The following is a 22,388-nucleotide window of genomic DNA, read 5'->3' as shown; positions in this document are numbered from 1 at the left end:
TAACTTATTAAATCTCAGTCGAATAAATATCTTATATACCTTATAAGAAGGTGTTTCAGTAAATACAATTTTTTTTTCATAAAAATATAACCCCCAAAAAGTTGGCACCGCACTTTGAAGTTACAAAAATTTTAACTTAGTTCAAGTTGTTCTAAATTGTTCAAATATAAAATATTTTTCACAAATTCGAGAACAATGATCACTCTTTCGAGCTATCGACATTATAATCATTGTTCTGACTTTCTTTAAGTTCCTTCCCAATTGGTTTAAAAAATAACATTTTCTAGAAACTTTTAAAAAATTTATCATATTATTCTAAACTAAAATCCCGCTCAAATTCAAGAAATCACTATTATTTTGTTTATTCTAATTTGTTTTTGCGTTTTCGAGGATTTCTCCACATTCTTCAATAATAACTCGTTAAAAAAATATTTTTTAGAAATTTAACTACAAGTTGTTACCGCATTTTCGAGGTATTGCAGTTTTAGCGGCTGCTCTACATTTCTCATAACTCATTAAAAAATGTTTTTTCATCAATTTGACATCAAAATATTGATTATGCAACCGAAAGCTCATTTTTTAATAATTTTTCCTGTGATAATGTGAAATCAACTACAACGGATTGGTACAAAAAATTTGTGATGCTAGGATGTTAGCACTGTTCAGCACAATCTTTATTTTGGCGGTAAAAACCTGGAGTCGCAATTGGGTCATTCATAGAAATATTTATTTTATTTCAAATATATTTTATTATGATCCTAGCATAACTCAAGACATCTTTATTTTCCTCTAAAAACTGATATGCTCAATTTTATTCACAGCTCTATGCTATTCTAGAACAAACCTACAACACCCCAAAATAGCGATACCTCGGATTTTTTTCAATTTTCTCCAAAAGTCCCATTGTCAGTCTTATCGTGTTTTGGAAAAAAGTAAAACAAACCTGGAACAACCGCTAAAATATAGGAAGAGTCAGGAACAACTATGTAACAGAATATATAACATACACGATTTCTCGAAATAGAGGTGGCAATGGGATATCAATGAAGTAAATAATATTCTTACGAGCATATCTGAAAATTTTTTGGAAACCAATATTGTGGAACAATTGAAAACAAAATTGAAATAACTCCGAACAACGATTACAAACACTCGATAATGGCGTTAGCTCAAAACTTACTTTCAATAAATTTGTGAAAAATAATTTTTTTAAATTAAAAGTTTCGATTTTCAGCCTACGTTGTTCTAGAACAAAACAAATCTGGAAAATTTTTTCAACTTTTAAAGTACAATATCAACTTCTTGAGGGTAATATAACTTTCTGTCCGCTTTTTGCACTATGTGACGAATAGATTGGATATTTTTGCCGACATCACTTCTTATTCGTTGACCACTGGGCCAATAGAAAACAATCGGAACGGACTAAATTTGACCAGTAGGTTGTATTAAGAACCAATTCAAACTTAATTCTTCAATTTTGGCCATTTTGCAGTAAGTTCGTTCAATACTTACTCTTTTTTAAACATTAGCACTCGACTTACAAATTATGCTGAAAAATATGAATTATTATCCAACTTGCAAACGGGGTTTCGGAAAACGCGCTCCTGCGAAGAAAACATTTTTGTTCTATACAAAATTATAAATAATCATTTAGGCATGCCCTCTAGGGAATTATTCGCACTATTTGTTGATGTTAGGAAAGCATTTGTTTCTGTGGAACATGCTTTATTATGGGAGAACTATTCGATGTTAGAGCGAGTACAAAAAATGATCAATCTCCCAAAATTGAAATAACTAAGTGTGTTCTGCAAGAAGATACCCTGAGCCCCTCTCTTCATCTCAGACTTGAAATAATGACATTAAATGAGTAACTTTGGATAGTAATTAAAATATTAATATGCTACTTTACGCCAATGATATGGTTTTATTAGCAGAGTCGCGAATAGAGCTTCAAAAAAACCTTAAGATTTTAGAGTCCTACTGTGAGAAATTTGAGCTAAAATTAAATCCCAGCAAAACTAAAATAGTGTTTTTCCGTAGGAATGCTAATATGGGTCGACAGCCAAAATGCATATTTGTTAACCATCTTCACATTCAATGGAATATTTCTAAACAACCTAAAACGAGACTATCCCAAGGAGCAACTCTTAGAAATACAAACTGAACGGGTAAATCATCTCCCAGACCTTGTATAATAGCACCGTGCTACCTACCTTCATGTATGATATATGCAAGCGGCATTTGGGCGTTGAAATACTCGGAACAAACAGAAAAACTTCTTGAAGAATCAGATGTATGGTTGAGGTTTCCGATTTTCTATGAAAAAATTCACGTAGCCTCTCGTATCCTCTGTTCGGGGTAATGTTGTTTTAATAGTGGATGACTTCAGGTGGTGGTTGTTGTTCTTCGTCATCATTGATCGTATCAACCTCTGAATACCCTCTAGTTCTCTTTTCGTCCATTTCAGGATTCCAAAAGAGTACGTTAAAACAGGCGTTTATTGCCGGAACCTCACGCTTTTGGAGTATTGATCCTGTTTGTGGTCCAGTAACTTAGCTTGTAGAAATCCTAAGTTTTTGTAGATTTCTTCAATTGGGAAGTTGTACATTTCCGTTCATGACAATGCCTTTCTCGATATGTGGAGCTCAAAATCCATATGAATATCGGTAAGTAATCAATGTGTTATATCGAGAAGGTGATTGATTTGACGCTTATTTGCTGCGTACAGCTTGATGTAGTCCATGTAAAGAAAAAGGTACAGTTGGTGTCTCTGTTAGCTTTAATGTTGAATCCGTACTTTGTATCATTGAGCATGGTAGCATGGTATATTCCCATACGAATAGGTATTTCGTCAGTACTGAGGGAGTTTAAACCGATTTGCGCAATCATTTCATCGTTGTTGTCATTGAAAATTATCCCATGCCCATCCCTGAAACTAATGCCTTGACCTTCGGGATCGGAATCAATTTTTGCAGCCAATTTTGTAAAATCAAATCATGATACTCCAATCCTACAGTGTCTCGAAAATTTCCAAACTTTCCTTGATTTATTGAAAATATGTGAAATTGAAAACCACACGACGAAAATTCGAAAGTAGCCTTATGGAACATAAAACAAAAGACTTGTTCGTAACAATTCAACTAGCAACGCTATTCTGTTATGGATTATAATCATTGTTGGCAATTTCAATATAATTTTAACGACAGGAGAATGAACTTTAATAATATATTGTGACAATGGCCTTCAAAGATTACTTACCTTGAGTTAGGTTGTTCAACCCATGAGAAGTTATTTTAAGTATTTGCAAAATGTCTAATTTATTAGTGGCATTTAAGATAATTTGTACTTTCGTTATTTTTTCATTACAAAGTCTTGGTGTGAAATATAGATTCAGTCAAAATTCGTTTGAAAGGGAAGAATGTATTTTATGGTGACCTCTATTTAAAAATTTATCGATCGCAAATTTCTAATTTTCAATTAACAATAATTTATCTACCCGTAACTATCATTATTATTGCATATAAAAAATAAAAGTTGCGTGGCTATGGCTAAATTGCCATTAAAATGTAACTACCAATTTTGTCGAATGTAAGAAACTAAATGAAGATAAATCTAGCGGCGACAGGAATAAGATGTAAAAACCGGGGACCAGGTCAAAATTACCTTAAAAATTTAATTACGTCTGTATTACATCTTATTTTCGAATAGCGGTGATTTTGATTAGACGATATCGATTGAAAAGACTTAATTACAAATTTCATCTCAATCTTTGTGATTACTTCAACACTTAAAAGACACTTTATTCAAATAAAAAAATAGAAGGCGTATTTGAAGATCATTTATTCTTTTCCTGAATGATCCTGAGATATTTATTGATTATAAAAAAAATAGATCTTAAAATCGATTAACCTTGGGACAATCGTTAACAACGAATACAAATTTGCAGATGACTTGAGTTGAAATTCAACAATCTATTGAGAGACAAAAATCCTATTTTGAAGTTAGCAGTCTTGATTTATCCTTTAACTTCGACAATATTAACTCGAAAGACTTCCAATTTTGTATATCTAGCGTCTGTAATGCTATAAAGGATGTAGAAGAATTATAACTGGAAATCAGAATAGCCAAAAGTTTGGAAGCACTAATGAAATCAAAGAACCCTAAGGAAGTATTAGTTGTACAGAATTCAAAGAAGTGGAGAAACATTGCACAGAAAAATCGATAATAAGAAAGAAAACGAGGAAAAAAATAACATTCAGAATTAGAAAAAAAGGAATTTACATAAAGGAATTGCTAAACATAGTGTGAACATTTGGAAATTCATAATACAAGGGTTGTTTCTTAAATTTTGAGACATTGCAACACTGATGTGAATATGTCAAATCTGATATTGCAATAATTTTACATTTTACATTACATTTTTTATGGTGAACGTATTTAAAATGTGCTATTTGAGATGTTGAAACTTGAAACGTTCATCTTAGTTAAAAATTGAATCGCAAAAATTTTCGTTTATGATTTTTTTTACTTTCGTCGTGGATTAAACCAACAGCAGTTTGCTTCAACTGTTAGTGATGATGCACCATCTTGTGCCACCGTGTTTCGGAGGTTTGCTGAATTCAATCGTGGTCGCACTGGATGATTTTTGTGAAATTCGTCCAAAAAACATCGATGCTGTCACATTTGGCGGTCAAACTCTTTGTTCGCGTTGAATACCGCAAAATCGATCAAGAAAAAATTGTGTTCGAAAAAATCAGTGAGACCAATCTCGGATGACGAATCATTTTTCACCATCTAAACATCGAATTGATGGGTTATGGGTCGTTCATTCCTTGTTTGGCACCCAATGATTTCTTCTTAATCTCGCAGATCAAAAATTAATTTTGATATTAACGTTCCTTTACACCTAAAGAAGCAGTTGATGCTTCTAAATCACATGTTTTGGAGGTAACTCAATCGACAATTGGTTCAAAGTATGAATAAGTGTATTAATCTTAATGGAGAATATTTTGAAAACAGTAAAGACACATCCAATTATATTTGCTTTTATTTGTCTATCTCAGAACAAGTATCCAACCTCGTAGTAAAATATTTGTTAATTATATAAATTAATAAAAAAGAAACGTTCAAGCATTGCATTGTAATAAATCTAGATCTTTAAATTTACACACAGTCCTAATTAAAATTAAAGAAATTAACATTATATATTATATACGTATACTGCAATGTTATATAATATCGTTAGTAATATGTATATTACGTGGGAAATCATTGTTTTATAACCCGAGTTACGTGTACACTTTCTCTGCACCCACTCGCAACTTGTAAAAGTAATTTTTTTCACTGCTATTATTACTGACATTGAAATTTTAAAGCATAGTTGCATCAACATCTCTAATTTACATGTAAAATGTATTGAACGTAAGCAGTAAAAATGTTACTTTGATCTTTCTAATTTAAAGGACACAACCAGGATTATTCCTCGCGTGTTATTTTATATTTATTGCGATACAAGTGAAATTTCTACTGGAGTCTCATAAATATCAATGTGTTTATCGAAATAATAGTCTTTTTAGTTTTATACCAGGTATGGAAATTCAGTTACTGCGCCACTTTGTCCAAATCTGTCTCCCTTTTTTAATATTACTTTAAATTTGAAATTTTCGTATTTACTGCGTATTTTCGCCAAGAAACCGGTTTACTGGTGTCGACACCAAGGGCGGATCCAGGGTCTTGACACAGGAGGGGGTCATTAGTATTAGGACGAGTCCTTCCCCAAAGACATGGCATTTTAAGCCTTTTACCCACAAAATATAAGTTAATTACCTTGTTTTTGACAGCATAATGACGAATTTTAAGTAATGTTTACTTTAAACCTCAATTCCCCATCGACATTAAAACAAAAAACCAAGTTAATTGATCAGGGTTTAAGGGGGGGGGGGCGTCATGAACCCCATGCTCCCCCTGAATTCGCGCTAGGCCGACACACATTACCCACAGCAGGTAGAAATGAGTTGGAAACGTCCATCAAAGCGAAAATACCAAAGTCCAAACTGATAGCTGTGCTGATCTTTTTTATAAACGTTCATGTTGAATATGTTTCTGACGGCTAGGCAGTGGAGAGCTCCTTCATTAGTATCCTGAAACAGCTAAGGGTACGTGTTTGTACCAAAAGCCTCGTTATAGAGTGGATCATGCACCATGATAGCGAGCTGTCCTTAATATAATTGTTTTTGTAAGATTTTCGGCAAAAGACAATCAAACGGTACCGTACCAGAGATTAAATCATATTTCCCCATTTTTTCATTTCCCAACGTAAAGTCACAATTCAAAGGAATAAAGGTGGCGCAGAGGAGGTTAAAATAACCGTTACCGTGGTTTTTACCAGGTCAATATATTTCAGGAACATCATTGCCACACCTCGTTTATTGTAATGTCTTCGGAACACGATATCGTGGTATATTTATAATGAACTTTATACTTTGACTAAAATGGAAGGTAACAACTATGACATACTCTGTTTTATATAAATTTTTCTACAATAACATCTATTATATCTTTGACTTTCTCCCCGTCTTCTTCAACCGAGAAGTCTTGAAGTGCGTAGAATCTCGCCATTATATATTATGTAATCGCCTCGTAGTTGACTTATTTTGTTTTTTTTTGTATTTTATTGAATTCCAATAAAAAATATTTACTCTTCAATAAATATCATGGATTATACTAACAGGCCTTGCATTGTACCTCGTAGGTGGTGAGCAAACGAGGGCATCGTCATGATATAGTCGTTCTCTCAGCGCTCTGTTCTACTCCGAAAACAGTTATTTTTACAGAAAAATGCGACGTTTTTTCTAGAAAATTTTACTAGTAACAATTTTTAATATAACTGCTATTGAGCTCCGAACAATAGATTACGAGATATTTTCGTGACTTTTTGACCTTTATAACTTTTTTAGCCGACACGATATTTACGTTGATTTTCCACATCTTCATTACAGTAAAGGTTTATACAAAAATTCAGCTCACTAGGAATTTTTCCGCAGATAAAACCCAAAATGACTGGACTATAAGATATATCTATTAAAAGTTGTTTGGTATTTTTCACAATCTCTACTACTGGAACCTACATAAAATTCGATAAAACCCAAATGTCGAAAATTTGTGGCATTGTGCAGGGCCGCACTATTATATTATTATATCTAGCATTTTTCCTTACGGTTTAAAAAGAAATTTGAAATTTTTAAAATTTATCTCATTTCAATAATATTTGATTTACTTACATTTTTATATCATTGTTGGTTTGAAATTTTAATATAGTGACACTTTAACTTTAAATTCACTAATTGATACACAAGATATTAATACCTAAATGCATATATGAGTTTTTATTCATTACGAGATATTATAAACGAGTAGTTCAATTTCGCTAGCGCTACTATCTCACATGTCAATAATAACTTCTTTATGGTTTCCAAACTATATATATTTGCTTACATATATCTATATAAGAATTTTTTCACGTGTTGAATCTAGTTTCTCCTATTTTCAGCGGTTACATTTTTAATTCGATCAAACTACTACTTAAAGTAGGAGTATTATTATGAGCACTTACACTAGACTTTAATTTATTCCATATCAAAATACAATAATATGGTGGAAGCCGAAATATTTTACACTTTACTTTTCACAGTTTTCAACAATTGTTGAACATTAGTTATAACTTTATTAGACGGAGCTTTCGAGTAACATTTTTTTGAACCATCAATCCATGGTTTACTGGGCGCATCGTGGATGTCGTAGCAAGTCTCATTTATGTAGATTTTCGTTCGGTTTTCCAATCTGGCTGTATTAATTTATCGACTCCATTATAACTTGCCTTTTGTCTATTATTTTGAATAAAAACCCCAAACGATATAGAATACACCACAAAGTTGTAGTGGAACAATTAATCTCACCATAGTTTTTTGGAACAGTTTCCATGAAAGTGACAATAGCAATGTCTTCTTGTGTTTTTTTAGGAGCTATAGAATTTTTAACAATTTTCCAAATTGTACTATCAGGGATGCTCCTTCAGATAAATTCCCTTTCAATGAAAAATATGGTGGACTCTTTCGACTAATTTTAAATAAACACTTTTTAACTTTTTTGCTTCAACTGGCAAACATTTGCAATGTTTGGTACACAATTTAAAAGACACTATCGAACTTTATAATACACACTGTTTCATGGCTCAAAATGAACTTACACAGACAAAGACGTTGGGACTATACATAATCCGACCCTGATAGAATCAGGTATCTATTGCTAGTCACTTTCTTAAATCGTGAAGCATTCAATAGCAAGGAATCTTTCTATGTTTTGTTAAAAAATTGTACATGTAACTAGTGATGTTAATTCACGAGTACGAACGAATATAAACTAGTATAAACAAGAAAAACCCTTTTTTGTGACTTATTGCTTCATTTGAAATCGACATCATTGGTTTGCTTTTATATGTCTTGAGGGCAAGTTCTAGCAAGTCTTCTGGTGGTCGGATCATTGTTGTGTAACTTGTTTTCGTTTTGAATGCGTTTATTATATGACGCCACGGCTCTTTGGATTTCGCCATTACGAAAAGAATATTAAAATCATTCTGAAGTTTCTAATTACTTACATATCATTTCTAATTACTTTCGTATCATATGGTATCTACACTTAAAATTGAAATCTTCGAATGATATTCATCGATGATGGTTTTGCACATCCCCATAGGTGAAGTCTCTAATCCCAGATAGATTGATACAGTGATAGATACAGTGTGTTTCTGAGGAAACCGGTCATAAGATTTCCCATGTTACCATACAAACTCCTCGTTAACTTTGGGTCGCTTACCCGTGCGGCCAGACTCTTCTCGGTCCAGGGGGGCAGTCGACCGCCGACCTTTTCAAGTCCGTCTTTCTACCTGAATTTTATTTTTGATGCATTAAATAACAATTTTTTATCTTCTTAAAGCTGTTTTATTAAACGCTATGAAATGAAATTATTTTAGTTTTTGAATGAAAAATTTCAAAAAACATCAAAAAATTACAGGTCTGATTAATAGTTTGAAACTGTTTTCTTTTTTGTAGTTTAAAAATCGTTCTCGGGCACCTAGCGCCCTAAAAATTTCTTTTATTAAAAGTGTGAAACACCTTCTGGTCCTCTTATCCAAAAATTATGTTTAAAATTGTTATCGAAAAGCTTTGATTTGAAAAGTACTATTTATTTTAATGTTTTTCATTTAGTGATTAATCGAAATTTTGTCATACAATACTGATAGTAAATTTGTTTATTTACAATCCCTTAAAATAAAAAATATCACTTATCTTTCTGATCGAATATTAAAATAAATTGTTGTTATAAAATAAGAAAGTTCCAACTAGATAAAGCAAAAGAACATAAGTAGCGTCAAACAGTTTCAAGCTATTAATCAGACCTGTCATTTGTTAAAGTTGTTTTTGAATTTTTTCATTCAAAAACCAAAGTAAATGTAATTTTATAGCGTTTAATAAAATAGCATTTAGAAAACAAAAAATTATGAACGAAAAAAATTGTTATTTAATGTATCTAAGTTGGAATTTCCGGAACCGTTGGCGATATTCATACTGAATATACTGTTTTACACCACCACTTCACCAACACTAACAATTATACTGTCTTATGCTGGTTTCGATAACCAAGTTATCATCTTCAGATACTAAAGGTAAACTGGTCACTTGGTGTAGTGGTGATGTAAACAGTATTTAGTGTATCAACAATAAAATACAGGTAGAAAGACTGCTAAGAGCTAAGAGTCTAAGGTAGGCGACCCGAAGTTAACATGGAGTTTAAATAATAACATGGGAAACTTCAGAATGATTTGAATATTCTTTTCGTAATGGCGAAATCCAAAGAGCCGCGGCGTCATATAATAAACGTATTCAAAACGAAAACAAGTTACACAACAATGATCCGACCACCAAAAGACTTGCTAAAACCTGGCCTCAAGACATAAAAGCAAACCAATGATGTCGATTTCAAATGAAGCAATAAGTCACAAAAAATTGTTTTTCTTGTTTATACTAGTTTATATTCGTTCGAACTCGTGAATTTACATCACTAGTTACATGTACAATTTTTTAACAAAACATAGAAAGATTCCTTGCTATAGAATGCTTCACGATTTAAGAAAGTGACTAGCAATAGATACAGTGTGTATTAAAAAGTTCGATAGTGTCTTTTAAATTGTGTACCAAACATTGCAAATGTTTGTCAGTTGAAACAAAAATGTTAGTTAAAAAGTGTTTACTTAAAATTAGTCGAAAAAGTCCACTATATTTTTCATTTAAAGGAATGCTTAATACAATAAAATATTTGTCAAGTATTTCCTTGCTTAAATTATTACGATTCCTACTTAAATTCTGAAATTTGTTCTAACTGTTCTAACAATGTTAACATTGCTATTATATAAAATTCTGAAAATTCCTACATTCTTTAAAAAAATAATTCAAACAATCGACTTAATTCGATTAAAATAAATTCAAGTTTTAATATGTGACACACAGAAACAGCAAATTGTATGAAAAAAAAAATATTAAAAAAAGCTAACAACAAAATTATTGTATTGAATTCTGAGAATATGAATGATAAGTCATGTATACTGTATTCATCTGATTATTCAGGCCTAGAATCTACAACATTTTGAATGTGCAGCAATGCTAGTTGCCGTTTTAATTACATATGAATTAAAGGACCTGAAATTCGTTTTTTTCATCTTTATTTCATATTATAAGTACTCTCTATATTGTAAAAAACGCATTTTGACACAATTTTGAAGGGCGTTTGTCTTTGACGACGTGTTGTAAGTCAATTTACCACTCTTACGTGATAATTATGCCATTCGGAACGTATATCTTATTTACTTAAAAATATCCTATAATCATTGAGTTTCACCTATAAACATAAAAAAGTATACCTTTTATTTAAGAATTATTTATAAAAATTGAGTAATATTAAGTGTATAATTATTAGAATCATGAATATTATTTGCAAAATTTTTATAATTTTTCTCTCCGTACTTGAATAGTTAACATTCATTGTAATATAAATATGATAAATAATGTATAATTTTTTTTAATAATAATTTCATTGTTTCAGGTAAGCCTTCTAACAATCTTGAATAGTAAGTGCTATCTTTTTAACAATATTAATTTTAGTGAGGTTTACGTCGTTACGTCAAATTTTTACATGTTATTTTCTATCCAAAGAGACTTAAAATCAAGATAAATCATCACGAAACGACCCAACTACTTTGGTTGGACAAAAATATATTAAACTTATTTTTATACGTATTTATTGGTATAAATTAAAAGATAAGAAACCAAATTTTACATTTTAAACATGACATTGTTTAAATGACTACAATCTCGTTGACGGCACTCCTCAAACCGTTTACGTACATTTTCAAAAACTTTTTGAAGAAGTGGTCGAGGAATACTCCTGACCTTTTCTTCGATATTGTTGCTTCAAACTGTCAAATTTCGTTAATTCTCGTAGTCACAAGAGCTTACACAATCTGAATTTTATAGACAATTAGGTGTAAATCAGATCGCATTATGTGGTGAATTGTCGTTTATGATAATCCCAGTTGAGACTCTCACGCTTTCTGACGCTGAGTCGGGGTGTCGGCTTACAGAATCTGCTACTAACTAAATGGTTGCATTGCTTGGCGCAGTCGATAATGTACAGATACAACCGTCGAACTCGATTAAGTGATCGATTGTTCTCGACATACGCGCGCACGCAAAACGTGCGTTGCTCTCCCGACAAGATAGCAACTAAAAATTTCAGGAATTCGCTAATAAACGACCCCCGCGCCTCCTCTCCCTCGCTCCTTGTTTGCTTCTCACTCACTCTTGAAGTAGTTGGATCATTTTGAGACACCCTGTATAAAAAGTGTGAAGGAATTTGCCTATTTGATTATGAGCGTTTTCTTAGTGATATTGTGGCAAAATTAAACATCAATATGTACTAACTCTAATATATTTCCGAGCTTTCGAACAAAAGAAATAGGTTGGCGGCTTGAACCGCGTTGAAATTTTGAAAATTGTCGGCGTTTTGCCTTCCACTTTAAATCCATGATCAATAGAGGGGTGGTTGGTTATTCATTTATTGATATGAAGTGATCCGATTCCGTTGTCTCGATCTACTATTCCACGCAACTCCTTTTTTGGTTAATTCCAACGCCTCAATTTGCCTACTCCTTTGAATTTCACCAAGGAAATGAAAAGCTGGAACAAAAAATATAAAATGATTGAAATAGAAATAAAAAGTAATATGCTTACAATTGAGAACACCGTGGACACTGCTGGTCTTGGGCTAACTGATAAGCTAGCCGACCTATTGGCGGATTTTGTCTATATGGCGCGCTTTGTGGGAGGGGTTCGAGTTCTCGGGGGATTATAGAGGAAATATTTTTGTTGGACGCAGTGGTATTGGAAAGAAGTAGATGAAGAAGGTGTTTCCAGGTTGACAATAATATATGTCTATCGTCCCTTGTGTTCAGAGAGTTTAGACGTTTCCTTTCGGAAACTCCTCTTACAATCCTGGACTTGAAGGAGCGAAATGTCGAAATTACTGAAGGCAAGACGAGAATTTTATTGCGAGACGTGCCTTTCTACTTTCTGTACTTCTGGTTCCCTCATCATTTTACTAAAAATCTATACGAATCACGCGTTGATTTAGTATATTACTACAAGAATGCTTGAGCTTAAATGAAGATTTATTTTGTTTGATCGGTACTCAAACTGAAATGAGTAAAAATTCGCTTATATGTAGAATATGGCCAATTCATTGGCTCCAAATGATTTATGAATAAACTATAGTTACAGTTTAGAATGTATAAATTTAAACAAGGTGTAATTGTTACGAAACGAATTAATAGAGTGGAAATTCCCATATTGAAATAACGAAGCAACTACTAACGGCTTCCGTTGTTGCCATTTTTTTTCTCTACGCAATTCAAAAGGTTAACGTAAATCGAAAGTATATTTTGAAAACCTGAAATGATAAACGATATATTTAATAATTAGAAGCAAGTTTTATATATATTGCGAAGGTAGCGCAGCCTCCAAACCAGTATTGTCGTACCCGATTTAATAAAATCGTTTTTGTTGTTTGTGATACCTTGACGAGATAATTAAAATGATTCAATCTTTCGAAATTCCATTTCTAAATAAAATCTTACTGGGTGTGTGGATAATCGACCTACAACATTTGACAAATATATACATTAGAAAGGCGACACGTTTTCATTGATTTTCTAATCACGGAAATCAATTGTTTTTTCTTACTTACGATAGTGCAGTGTTTTTCAAAAATTTTGAACATACGGCCCTGTCCCTTGATCAGTTAAAACACTGCATATTTTCCAGCTAGTATTAAGAAATAACAAACACAGTTTCCTTGCTGATTTTTTTTGGGCGGAAGTAAATTCGGTCAGATAGCAGGAAGATGATCTTTTGGTGTGGTAAATTCGAGTCGAGCGCACGGTGGTTCGAACGCACAATTTATATAGCAGGGTGCATTTGACGTATCACAAAATTTAGGTTTTTTTTGTGTAATCGGGGACTACTTATTGATCATTTTAGTTGTGCTGTGTTTATTTGCAACGGTGGAGAAACTCCTGGTACTCGGCTCTATGATATTTGTACCAATATCTCAATGAAGACTTCTTGAAAGCAGTTATATTTTTTAAGATGTTGGAAGAGTTTCTGGATCCCTTAATTCCTGAAAAGTTTTTAACTCTTCGTCCTCCAATACAGTTAATAAAATTCGTTTAATATTAATGGGGGATATAACGACACATCGTTAGGGGACGATGTAGCTGTAATTAATAAAACAAAAAATTTACTCCACTAACTTTGGGACTCCCAAGAATTGTCAATGAAGCAAACTACTAATGAGAAATTGTTCCGTATCCCTTCAAGGATGCAAGTTTATGAAAATTCCGTTTTTCAATTATAAAGTTTATTATTGATTTTAATGTAACTTGAAAAGGAATATTGAAACGAAATGTGAGTTATCTTAGAACAAGTATATACTTTCACTTTTAAGTATTACACAATGTAAATATTTTCACGGACGCCATTGAACTGATTTATATATTTTTTCATCTGTTGATCAATCTATAATATCCGGTATATGAATGTGATAAAGACTTTCGACTGATAGCAGTGGAAGCATTCAAATATTAAAAATTAGTGGTTGCTTATAATAACAGTATATATAGTTTATTCAAAAATGTATTGGAACAATCAATTAGTCAAATTCCATAAGCGTACTTAATATGTAAGTTTGAGAATAAAAATAAACTGTTAAGAATACACACCTTGGGACCTTCTTGCTATATGGAAAAAACCTAGAATAGTATTTTCGTGAAATTTGCCATGACGAGATTCTTAGAATTAAAATAAAACGAAATTTCTAGTTTTTAGGTAATAGGTACTTGATGATATGGCTATATAATACAGTCAAACCAGGATAAGCGAGAGTTCAAGGGAGCACAATCTCATTCTCGCTTATAGAGGTTTCTCACTAACCCGAGTTTTTCGCTAATGCAGGTACATGGGTAGCGTTTGTCTCTTATAGGGGTACGCAGCAATAACAAGTAATATGTAATATGATAAAATTATGTGCATTATATGCACAACATATATTATGTACATATATATTTTTAAATGCTTACGAAAACAAAACAAAAATTCATGTACTATGTAATTTTATTTTACTTAATTGCACTCAAAAAAAAACCGTCAATTTCGTTTGGGTTTCTCTTTTTGTATTTTGAATGTTTTTCTCTAACTCATAAATTTTGTCGAATATTTAACATATTTAAACCTAGCTTCATTGGAACGATATCGTCGCCGGTTTGCTCTCCAGTGGTAGTTACGTCGTCGTCAAGTTGAACGAAATCTTCGAAGCTCGGCATTAACATATTGGATTCGTGAGACACAAGCTTAGTCCATTCCTAGTTTGCTAGGTCCAACATTATTTTCCTCTGGCGGTCTTGCTCATCTGTAGTTTTTGACAGTAACGTTACTGACTAAGTACCATGCTTTTCTAGCAAATTTCATAACTAGAAGTACGTTAATGTCAGGGCTACTGTTTTCTTCCAGACTCGTAAGAATATGTTTAACGACATCTCTACGATAAAAGCGTTTAAAAGTGTAAATGATGCCTTGATCTAATGGTTGAAGTTTACTAGTGGTGTTAGCAGGTAAAAACGTTACTTTTACGTTTGCAAGTTCTGGTAAGTCCGTATGGATAGCACAGTTGTCAATGAATAGCAGATTTTTTTTTGGTCTATCTTCATGTGTTTGTCAACATTTTTCAACCAATCTTTCAATAATATCTTGGTCATCCAAGCCTTTGTACTATTGGCATAATCAACGGGTAGAGTCTTGACACCTTTAAAACATCTAGGTCGCTTTGATTTCCCGATGATGAGAAGTGGGAGTTTGTCCATACCACTCATGTTTACACACTGGAGAAGTGTAAGGCGTTCCTTGCTTTGTTTTCGTCCATGGCATTTTTCGCCTTTAAACGTAAATGTTTTATCCGGAAGGCACTTAAAAAACAAAGCAGTTTCATCCGCGTTGTAAATATCGTCTGGTTCATACCCTTCTAAAAGATTTGGCAGATCTTCAGTGCAGTGGTTGCACACACCTTGGCCCACAGATTTACTTTCTCCAGCTGCTTTTTTGAAAGCTATGTCATGACGCCTTTTAAAACCCTCTAACCAGCCGTTGCTAGCAGAAAAGTTCTGGATTCCCAGTTTTGTAGCAAACTCTTTTGATTTTTCTTTCAACAAAGGTCCATCTATGGGAATATTCTTATCGAGAGTTTGCTTTAGGTGGATTCTGGTAGATTAAACTCCTTTACTAAACCTTTACTAAACTTTAATTTTCCGTTTTGACATGATGCAGAATAGAACTTTCCTTCGGAATTGATAACTATAAACTGAGTAAGTCCGACAAACAGGACGGTACACAGGCACACGTGTCCATTTGAAAAGAATGCGATAAAATAAAAACATTATTTAGTTCCACGAAATAGAATAGGTACAATATTGACGAGAATACAAAAACAATGGTAGGAAGTTCCACGAAAGTTGAGAATGAATCATAAAATAACACATGTTAAATTTGTAAATAAAGCTCAACTGTCTCTTATAGAGGTAGATAAGTAGCAGTCTCACTAACGGAGGTCTATGAGGAAAAAACGACTCTCTCTTACAGAGATTTCTGTCCTGGCTATTACTCTCACTTATAGAGTTTTCTCGCCTGTCAAGGTTTAACTGTAATTGATAAACAGGTTTTCGGCCTATCCAAACATTTTTATATTGTTCTTTATAGCTCATGTAAACACATATGAAAATTTTAGGAAATATTTAAATTATTCTGTAATATTTTGAAAACGTAAACGTAAGTTTTCCATTGGAAATTAAGTTGTATTACTCTTTTGTACGTGAAAATATGCTATAAAAAATATTCTTTTAATTTTTTATGTTGTACTAACGAACATGATTTAATTGAAAACATGCTCAAAGATTGAGATTAAGTTTGAGGATAGCCCCAGAAGTAGCTGGCCTGGCCTAGGGATGCCGGTAGCTGCTTGAAAAATACCACTGTATTAGAAAGTACACAATCTATACAGCATATGTTTCAATGAACCAAGTTGTTTAGTATTTGGTCGTCGTTATGTGCCCAACCAATGTAAAAGCTGAACTACATTCAATACTGTGTGAGACTGCTCCTTCTTTATCAACAGTGAATTATTGGGTAGCCGAGTTCAAACTAGGCCGTACGACCTGCGAAGATCAGCATCGCAGTGGTCAACCAAAAGAGGTGACGATTCCTAACATGTTGAAGAAAATCCACAAAGCAGTACAGGATGATAGCCGATTGATAGTGCGCGAGCTAGCAGACATAGTAGACATTTCAAAAAGTACGGTACATCTCATATTAACCGAAAATTAGGAAATCAGAAAGCTGTGCGCAAGATGGGTTTGCCCACAATGGAAGCGTCAAGAAGATGTCTCAATCTGCAATGGCGTGGGTTTTTTGGAATGAACAATTTCCATTGACTATCTTGAAAAAAGACAACGTTTGATCGAAGAAATCAAGCAAAACCGGTGCATATGGCTAAGAAGAAAGTGTTGTTTCATCGAGACAATGCACCACCTCACACATCCGTTATTGTAATGGCCAAAATTAATCAATTAGTACTACTAGACTTGAAAAAATGACTTGGTGTTTAAAGATTTTCCAATAGTGTAAAGGTGATGTCGGCTGTTAATGGCTATTCTAAGGAGCTTAACGATGCTTATTATATTTGAAAAATAAATATACTTTTTTCCAGAATTTTTGGATTTCTTTGTTGAACCAGGTATGCCTGGGACCATCATCGTATATATTGTGAAAGAAATGGCAACTTTACGAGGTATACGGGTGCTTCGACTATTCCTGAGAACTGAATCCCGTTTTATTGATATGGATGTGAATAGAAAGAGCAATTGGGCGGTTAGAATATTATATGTATCATTTAAACTAAAAACTCTCGTATTAAATGAGCTGAAAAGTTGGTAGGATGGCGGTAGATAGCGCTACTAGTGTTAAACTCATATGATCTTTAAATTTAGAAATAATTTTCCTTTTACGGGCTGGAGTTGTGGTGAAATTTTGAAGATTTTATTTCGTGGGACATTTTGTGACTGTCCGCCAACTATTGTGAGTGATATTTACTTAGGAAGAGTAACAGCAAAACGTGGGCAGGGTTACAGTTGCGCATGTACTGTTCCCTATCGGGTTAACCAGGTTACAGGCAACCTACAACTCCCAATTGCCCCCTTTACTTCTAAAAAAGTAATTCGAAATACAAAAAATTAAAAAATATAACCCCAAACTAGAAAGAATCGCTTTTTTAGACTGGAGCTTTTTTTTCTTCTTCTAACCCCGTTTAGTCGTCCTTTGTTTCTTTTGTCGTCCTGAAGCACCGCAATAACAAACCTATCACCATAATTTCAGTCGTGCAGAGGAACAACTTCTATATCAGGGCCTAGTTCCATTGAACCTTCCTCTCTATAAAGAATTTCCTCACCCTCCCCAAAATATACCAAACGAATATCTCTCTAAGTGTCATTTCGCTCACTTTAGTCTCAAATTTCTTAAGAAACTGTCAATTTTCTGAGTATCAAAACTATATGTTTTTATATCCCTCATCATAGGTACAACTTTTGTATGTAACGAAGTGAAAGTTCTCTGAATGTTATATTTTCTGAGATATTAACGAAAAACGAATTTTTAGAATTCTAGGGATCTTTGTTATGGCCTCCCCGCCCTCTTCCATCGAGAATATTTTTAAATTTCAGTACCAGCGGGATCTACCAATTTATCTGGAATGGATTGGCCAACTTTAAGATATTTATTTTTATAATTGATTCTTGAATTAAATTTTCACATTTTTACATTTTTCTATTCGCTGCATTATAATACAAAATGTTGATCGTGGCGAGCTGAAAAGTTATATGTACGTCCCTCCACTGCACCATTTTCTACCTGTTGCCATTAAAAATTTACAACGTGGATAATGAATGGACTGTTTCTTTATTCTTTGAAAATTCTACGAATACCACTCAAGACATCGATCTCTCGTTCTTTGCCTGTTTGCTCTTTTATGTTGAGATTCCACTTCTTTCAGACCGTCTGTTCTGTTGTACCGAAATCGAAAAATGAAAAGAAGAAAAAATACCTGCCCGGTCGTTGAGTATCTCTATATGTATTACAGAGTGACTGCATTCGATATCTTTTTAAAAACATCACAGACGATCGTACAAAGAATTTAAAATTAAATGTCTGATTTGCATATGTATGTATGTAGATCAGAATTTTCAAAGAACGCTTCGAAACAAAGGATGCTACATTTAACATTTTCGATTGTCGCAGTTATATGAAAAAATAGAACAAGCAATTCTGATGGATTGCAAATTCAACATCCATAATATATTCTTTCTACTAGGGTTAAATAGAGAATGAATATTGATGATTCATTGTTACATACAATGTCTGTCCAAGATCTAAATATCAAGATTTCAGGGGAAGTAACACAAGTCAAAAGGAATATAATGTTTGAACTATAAAATTGAAAGTTTTCACTTTTTATGTCAATATTTGATCAAATTCAATTCAGTAAAGCAAAATTTCCACAAAATTCAAATGAGAAAAGCCAGTTTCAGATTAAATTCAACTTATAAAAAAAATTTTCACTCAAATTGCACTTGAAATGCAATTTTTTACCTAATTAAACACGAAAAAGCCAATTTTGGATAAAATTTAACCTCGAAAAGCAAATTTCTAACCAAATTTTTATTTAAAATCCCAATACAGAAAAGCCAGTTTGTATAAAATTTCTCCACATTCTAATCACAATTCAATTTTTGACCATAATTTAACTTGGAAGGTTAGTTATGGACCAAATTTAACTTTGAAAAGCCAATTTTCCATATAGCTGAACATAAAATATCCAATTTTGGATAAAATTAAACTCGAAAACCGCTTGAAGGACAAATTCAACTTTTGGCCAATTAACAAAAGTCAGTTTTGAGCCAAATTTTACTTTGGAAAGCCAGTTATTAACCAAATTTAACTTTAAAACGTCGATTTTTATCATAATTGAATGCAGAAAAGCCAATTTGTGTCTAAGTATTTTTGAAAAAGCGAATTTTTGAATAAATCGAGATTCTAGCAAATATTTGATAAAGTAGTTTTCAGTAGCAAAATCTGTGACCTTAGGAAAGTAAACTTTGTCAAATTATTTTTAAAAAAGCAAATTTTTTATTAAAATTTATCTAGAAAAGGAAATATTTGACCAAATTAAACTCAGAATAGTTTTGAATCAAATCTAAATTCTTAACTCAGAAAGTCAACAACAAATTCAACATTCAACAATAAATTTTTGACTTATGTATGAACGTATGAAAAGTTGAAACTTGAAAGGATGAATTTTGAAAAAATTATGCTATATAAAGCAACATTTTGACAAAAATATAGAAAATTCAATTTGTGACAAGATTTTACGTGAAAATCAGAATGTTGTATCAACCATCTTTAGAAAAGCAAATTTTTAGTCAAATTAATCTTGAGGAAGCTAATTTTTGGCCAAATTGAGTTTCAAAACGCCATCTTCCAAACAAATCTAACTCAGAAATCCATTTTCGAGCAAATTAAATACGGTTAAGTTAGTTTTGGATCCAATTGAAAAATATTCAATTTAACTTTAAAACTCAAATTTTGTTCAACTTAAAAGCCAATTTTGGACTAAATTTATGATTATGATTTATGATTATTGACCAAATTAATCACATACAAGTGAAATTTCTGTATAAACAATTCCTAAAACAGTAAATATTTGAAAAAAGTACTACTTGATTGAAATTCAACTTTAAAAAACCAATTTCAGTCCAACTTTAAAGCCAATTTTTGATAAAACTCCACTTAAACGGCTAATTATTGGCCAAACTAAACACATACAAGCCAATTTGTGTGTAATCAATTCTTGAAAAACAGCAAATATTTGATTAAACTTCACTTGTATCCACTTGAACTTTAAAAATGCAATTGTTCACTTTTTTTCTAAATTCAACTTGAAAGACTGAATTTTAACTAAATTGAACACACAAAAGTCTATACTATAAACAGCAAATATATGAATAAATTTAATTCGAACCAAATTCAATTTTGTCCAAGTTCCATGCCAATTTCTGACTAAACTCAACTTGAAAGTCTAATTATTAACCAAATCCAACACATACAAGCCAATTTGTATGTAAGTAATTCTTGAAACAGCAAATATTTGAATAATTTTAACTCGGATAAGCCAATTTTTCCAAATGGAAGTTAGGAAAGTTATTTTTTTCAATTGAAACCAACGAAATTATTGTGTCCCCTTCTACCTGTTTCCCAAAGTTTGGCATTAACTTCTTGGTATATACTATTAAACTTACGACTTCAATACATTACTTGTAGTAACGCTATTACCACAGGACCGAATTGTATGCAAATTGAGGTGACCCTAATTTAGGATCTACTCTGAATAGATATCCTATAATAGAACCGCGGCATTATAAATTCATATTAAAGCCTTTAATCTGTCCATCATATTTAAATGGTCCCATTATTATTAATTCACATATCATTTCTCTTATAGTAAGAAATATACTGATACACAATATATATATATATATATATATATATATATATATATATATATATATATATATATATATATATATATATATATATATATACACAGTTTATTTTGCGTAGCGAATATCCTCAAAATATGTCACGACATTTACCATCAGAGTTCGTTCATCTTTCAACCATTTTATCAGCTTGAATTAATGTTTACTTAGCTAAACTGAGGAATTAATAAACATTTTTTTTTCAGAATTAATCAAGTGGCATTGAATTGACATTAATACGTCAACTAATATGAACTGCTAGACTATAGTGAAGGACATGATTTGAATAAAATATTAGCAATAATTATTTGTCTTTAATAGAATCGAAGAGCTTTCAATTATTCAGTATAAATTAATTCCACATTATTCAATCGATTCTTATCTAAGTAAAAGTAGTATTTCTTTCTATACATTCTCAAATACGCAGTGCTTCTAAAACAACGAAACGTAAACTTAGAACATTTTATAATAAATAAATCTAAAATTTTCCATTTTCTACATAATCACCATCAAAATTTGTCGTTGTCAGCTTTTATATCCTATCATTAAAAAACCTATCCTTGAACAAGTTGGTGCGAGTTTCTTCGCCATAATTTTCCGAATTTTTTTGAATTTTGGAAACAGCTGGAAATCTGTTGTGCTAAATCCAAGCTGTATGCGAATTGCCTTATCAAAGAATCTAAGTCGAAAATGTTGAATAAAAATTACTTTATATAATAAAGGTATTTAATAGTAAAATTTTCTACCGCTAGTCGATTTGAAAAATAGTGTCTGGAATACAATACTTTTCATTCTTATCTATCACCCAGGTATATTTAGATCTTATTAGATATAATTGTTTAAAAGTGAGTAGCAAGGGGGTTTTAATGCCTCATAATATTAGTATGATGCAACTACAAAAAAATAGCTAAGGCCGTTCAACACTATATATTAAGTTCGGCCCTGATTATTACAATAAAATATGTGGCTGGTATCATTAGTTTGGAGATACCGGCAGCCCGCCCGTGGGCAAAAAATTATTGAAAAGGACCTTAAGCGCGTGTGGTTGTAGCATAGCCCAAAGACCTCAATTCACACGGTGCCGGGCTAT

General features: G+C 32.3%; 1 protein-coding gene across 14 annotated transcripts in view; it reads left to right on the top strand.

The window, feature by feature from the left end:
• LOC130450265 (brain tumor protein) overlaps positions 1-22,388 on the top strand; it is a 421,334-nt gene that overhangs the window by 340,609 nt on the left and 58,337 nt on the right. For 4 of the 14 annotated variants that reach the window (XM_056788579.1, XM_056788576.1, XM_056788567.1 and 1 more), the window contains one exon: positions 11,155-11,179. The exons of the other annotated variants lie outside the window; for them this stretch is intronic. The gene's annotated coding sequence lies outside the window, so the exon portion shown is untranslated. The remainder of the gene's footprint in view (positions 1-11,154; positions 11,180-22,388) is intronic. 14 annotated transcript variants of the gene reach the window in all.

This window comes from Diorhabda sublineata, chromosome 11 (assembly GCF_026230105.1).
Source record: "Diorhabda sublineata isolate icDioSubl1.1 chromosome 11, icDioSubl1.1, whole genome shotgun sequence".
Taxonomy (NCBI): domain Eukaryota; kingdom Metazoa; phylum Arthropoda; class Insecta; order Coleoptera; family Chrysomelidae; genus Diorhabda; species Diorhabda sublineata.
Note: the sequence above shows the minus strand (reverse complement) of the source record. Positions and strands in the feature narration are given on the sequence as shown.